This window comes from Thunnus thynnus, chromosome 20 (genome assembly GCF_963924715.1).
Source record: "Thunnus thynnus chromosome 20, fThuThy2.1, whole genome shotgun sequence".
Classification (NCBI taxonomy): domain Eukaryota; kingdom Metazoa; phylum Chordata; class Actinopteri; order Scombriformes; family Scombridae; genus Thunnus; species Thunnus thynnus.
In genome coordinates, this window is record NC_089536.1 from 26,547,586 (window position 1) to 26,553,276 (window position 5,691).

Genomic DNA, 5,691 nt, shown 5'->3' on the forward strand with positions numbered 1-5,691 from the left:
GTGAACTCGCACACGGCTTGCTAACAACAGCTGGCTGTGTGTGCGTGTGTGTGTGTGTGTGTGTGTGTGTGTGTGTGTGTGTGTGTGTGTATGTGCCAGCAGCATACCTCCATTTGGCTGACTGAGGTTTGCTCCCTGTAAAAGTGAACCACAGGTGCTTGTCTCTCACACTCCAACAGACAAACCAGCTCTTCAAGACTGATTTCTGACCTCAGCCTGACATTCCTGCTGCCTTCAGTTTATTCCACATATTTTAACATTTCAACACAGAGCAAGAATGTAATTACATACCTGGATTAGTTAGACGCTGAAACAGAAAAGTGTGCACCTATAGCTATGAGGAAGGACATATTCATTCATATTTCAATAGGGCTGAGCTTAAAATGCAACATGTTTTTCACATCTAAACCTTATCAGCTACTGAGCAGTTTTACCTTCAATGAACTGTGTTGACAGAAAATTAAACATAAGAACAAAAAATGAGCATGAACAGATGTTGTGCAAAAAAAAAAAAAAAGGAAATTTGGCATCTTCTTCCTTCTAAAAGGCTGCTGTTCATCCGCTGACTCTCAGGGCTCAGAGGCTGGAGGCCAAAGCACATGAACACATGTCATGTTTCCACAATGTGTATCAGCTATTGTACACAGTAGAGAGTCAAAGTCCTGACATCTCATCTGGGCTCTACTGCAACTCACTGCAATCTAAAGAGGTTGAAAGTTTTTAGCTGTTTGACTGCAGCTGCTGCAGTCCACTCACAGACCTGCTGCTCTGTTTATTCTACTTCTTATACATCCTGTTCATCTTTTTACTCTTCAAACTATTCCAATCCTTCTCCTGAATCCTCATGTCTGGACTTGGGACCCTGTGAGTGGCTCTGTCTGCATATTGAGTGTTATATATACAGTATGTGTTTCCAGTGGTGCATGGCTGACAGACTGCATGAGAGACGCTAGCAGAGCAGAGTCTTAAGTTGGACCATATCTGTAGTGCATTGAAGTCTGCAGAGTAGCAGACTCATTGGAAGTCCAGTCCTGCAGACTCTCAGACTGAACCAATCAGAACAGAGCTGGTTAATACTGTCTGATACTCAATTAGGGGACAAGACATGCCTTTGAATAAAGAGCAAAAATAAAAAATAAAAAAGAGAAAAATATACAAAACCATTATAAATATATTACATCCAAAATTCCATCATATGTAAAACATGAACCCAAGAAAAAACAATTATCATAGAGACTACTATATAAATAAATAATACATGAAATAAATAGAAAAATAGAGAGTAATAAATTGGTTAAAAATGACAAAGCCAGTACAAACTTATAACATAAACACTCATATATCATGTATCAACTATCATCAACTCCTTGCAGAGGAGATCAGAATGTTCATCTGACCCTTTGAACCATATATTTTTTTAACTTTTAGAAAAAGTGTTTTGTTCCTGTTATAAACACTTACAAGAGTGGTTTAATAAAGTCTAGAATCAAACCTGTAGATGAATGTTTTGAAAGTTGTCAGCAGTCATGTAGTCCTCTATTTTTTTTTCTTTTACAGTTGGGGAAACGGAGCTTGTTCTTTGTAAAAACATGACACACAATTCACACAACCACACACACAAGTAGCGGAACACCTCAGATATTTTGCAAAATGAAACACTTCATTCAAAACTATACAATAATTTATAAAAAGCCAATTTTGTCAGCGTATGGCACACACAAGGTTCATACGATCTGACTCTTTTTGAACCACTTACACACTGCTGTGCTCAATCTAATATACTTTTAACATTTCTGCTTTTCCAATGATATAGTCTGGGTTTCATTTTTTCAGAGATATGTTTAGATTTTAGATATTGTTATATGAATACATTGACCAAACACAACACACAAGACCAGTACTGCACACTGATGAAAATATTTATTTCTCTCCACACTGTAAAATCAATCAATACATCCATGCATGTCCAAGGTTGCATTTTGCACTGAAAATCAGAACAGAACATTTTCTAAATAGAATATAATATAAAAACACAACAAAAACATTTGTAGAGACAAGAAAGAAAGCATGAATTTAAAAAAAAAATCCTAAGCATCATCTCTTCACCTAGCTGGATGTGGCCACATCACATCACAGGCTTTGTCCTCCCTCAAGACAGCAAGGGAGGAACCTTCTTGAATGGCACAGACCCTGCATCAATTTGTTTGCAGGCCTCCTCCATGGTTTGAAGAAGGGTTATCCTGACATAGGGCTGGAGATCATAAACCTTTCACCACTATGCTGAAAAAAAAACACTCCTCAGTGGGGTTAAGGAGAGGAGAGTATGGTGGGAGGTGTTGGAGTGAAAATTGTGGATGCTGATGAAATCAGTTTTGGAGTAAATCAGTGGAAAGATGCATTGTCCCAGATGAGTATGTGGACCATGTTGTAAGGACCTAAGTTTCCATGGCGATGGAGGAGCCCATTCTGTGTGAATGCAGCACATATTGTGATGTTACCACTACGTTTCTCCCTCTTCTTCTTACTTTTGTCAGGTTAAACCCAGCCTCACCTATGAAGATAAATTCATGCAAGATTGCATCAGCATCCATTTGCAAAACTCCCTGAAAAAAAGACAACATTGTGTAGTTCAACATATTCATGCCACAGGTCTTTTACTCTCTCAGAATTTCTTTCAAATGGCATGCAGTAGAGTGGTTTCATCTGTATGTGATGTTTTTTAAAGACTGGCCTCAGTGTTGATGAGAGACCTGAGGGACATTACTGAAAACTGTTGAGGATGTTTATTTGAATTTCTCTGAGATGTATCACATTATTGGCCATTAGCTCTCTCTTGTTCCTCTGAGAATATGGGGCCCCTTCATCCTTGACATTCTAGATACTCAATCCTATGTAGACCAATCAAAATACATGTAAAATGTCAGAGGACAGTGTACTAGGCATTGTTTCAAACGTGGAATGCAGTGAATGGATACAAATAGGTACTGACGTAGTGGATATAGTAGGCTACATCGTACTGATTTTACTGTAGACAGCAGAGAAAAGTTGTTTTTCACCTGAATTACTTTTGCAACAGTATATCTGCTGAGGTTGGGCTGAGCTCTCTGTCCAGCCTCTCTCAATGTCAACCCATGGTTTATAACAATGTTGCTCAAATCTCCTCTGAAAAATTTGATCCTCACCTTCTTTGTCCATGTCCTCCTCCAAGTCTACCCTTACCTACCTTCCTCTCCCTACAGTTCTTCCTCTGCGGGCTCCCCCTCTCATCCTCACTCTCCCTCTTCATCTTACTGCAACTTTGCCTTCCATTTTTGTTGAAGACAGTTACACTCACCTGTTGCCTTTTTATAGTGCTTATGCCTGATTGGTGAGTTTCCAATGAAGCACCTAAGTGTCTGTACACTTTTATTCATTTTAGTGTATAAGCAATCACAAGAAACTGTAAGTGTTCTGCTGACATACTTTTGATGTTCTCCACAGGTGGTGTTGAAAAGGAATCAATGAATGTTAAATGGGACGTCTACAAAGTGCTTGTACACAGATTATGTGATAGGTTTATGTGCTACTCAATGTGTTATCTGCATCTGATACCTGCAGATATTTCCAATCAAGGATTTGAAGTCATTTGGATTTGCTGGCTGTGTGTGTAAATGTGTGTGTGTGTGTGTGTGGTGGGGGTGGGTGATAGGTAACAGGGGTAATGGGGCAGTGGGTGTTGGATGTTGAGTGGGGGTTAAGGCTATGTAGAGAGGGCTGGGGTAAGATTGGGGTGAGGGTTTAAGTTGAGGGCAGAGGGGAAAGAGAGGAGAGGAGGCGTGTGTGTGTGTGCGTGTGTGTGTGTGTGTGTGTGTGTGTGTGTGTGTGTGTGTGTGTGTGTGAGGGTTTAAGTTGAGGGCAGACGAGAGACTGCCTGTGTGTTTCTGTCCTCTGAACGACCCCCTCTACTTCTACGCATGAACACAAGGCTCCCATCTTAGCGTGTGTTTATACTTGTGTGTTTGTGTGTGTGAGAGACAGCAAAGCAGTACAGGTGAGAGCTTATTGTGTGTGACATGAAGCACAGAATACTAATAAAGCTGTGATGCATCCTGTCACACTGGAATGCAGACTTGCATTTTACATGTGTTGTAGTGACAGGCTCATTCAGTCATCAGCTTTATTTGGCACATATGATCACAAGTGGGGTGAACTGTTAAATCATTCGCATAGATTTCTGAAACAAACACATGATGAATGTAAAGAACACATAAGGATGTTGATGGGCTAGAAGCAGCAACATTTCTAACAAGCTTAGGTTTATGAGCAGATGAAGCCTCCTCAGTTTGCAGAGTTTTAGATCTTAAACATATGAACTAAAATGGTGGAAAAGCCCCTTCAGACTTTGGAGGAGGTGGTCGGCAGAATTTGTTTAGCTTTGGACAGAGCCAGGCTAGCTGTTTCCACCTGTTTCCAGTCTTTGTGCTAAGCTAAGCTAACTGGCTGCTAGCTGAAGCCTCATACAGTATTTAACTGACAAATAAAAGAGTAGTATTGATCTTCTCATCTAACACTCCGCTGAGAAGACCATAAATGTATTTTCAATGATGATGAACTTTTGTTTTAAGGATGAATATAATAAAGTCTTCATAACACACAACAGTTTTATCACACTGGTATTGTCACACTGTCTGAATTTACTAAAAAAAAAAATTACTGTGATAAAATACATGCACAGTGTGAACTAATAAATCCCGTTGATTAAACCATCAGCCAAGTCCCACAGAATCTTCAGCTTTCATCTACATTGTTGGTTTACAGGATTAAAATTCAGCACAACTGCATACACACAAAATCAATGGCAACGAGAATTAAGAATTAAGAGCCAAAACATACATTATGTTTTTTTTCCAATGTTAAAATTCTACAGAGTTGTAAAATGTTATATTCATATCTAATTAATTATGGAGGGAGTGACAGCTTGTGGTGTTACTGATGTGAGGAGTCTATGTTAGCATGGCTGTGTAGCAGCTGGAATTTAAAAGCAGGAGGCTTGAAGCAGAAGTTAGGTGCAGATCAACCAGGTGTTCAGTTCACCCACACTGAACACAATGACTCATAATACTCCACATAAAATACTGTGGACCACAGGCAGCATGTGCGAGATATATGATATATATATGGGCACAACAGAAGAGACCAAGGGCTGTTGACTGTATTAATATTGATACTGGAACTGCAACAGAGCTACAGAAGTGTCACTAATATTAGTATTACAGTAACGCTAAGCGTATCTGTGAACCAGAATGGTCGTATTAGCCTCGGCTTGACTTTACACACATTATACACGCTGTAGCGGGCCACGACAGCTTAATGGTCTGAGCAAGTTAGCTGCTGGGTGCTAATCCAAGTTACATAATGTTGCCAATCAAAGGAATTCCTTCAGTTTGATCATTTCTTTTTCACACATGTATCGTTACCTTCGTGGCATGTCTATCAAGTACATTTACATAACGTTATAGCAGCAACACACATACCGGTGAGGATCACGGAGCAGAACAGGCTAACATGCACGGGCGTCACAGCTATTATATAAAAATGACATTAGCACCCACACATTTCTCCGTTCTCTATTTCTCTGTATAGTGTGGTCAGGTTAGGCTAACCCATTGTTGCTAACTTCGGAGCTAACCCCCTTCACTTTTCCAGCATTTG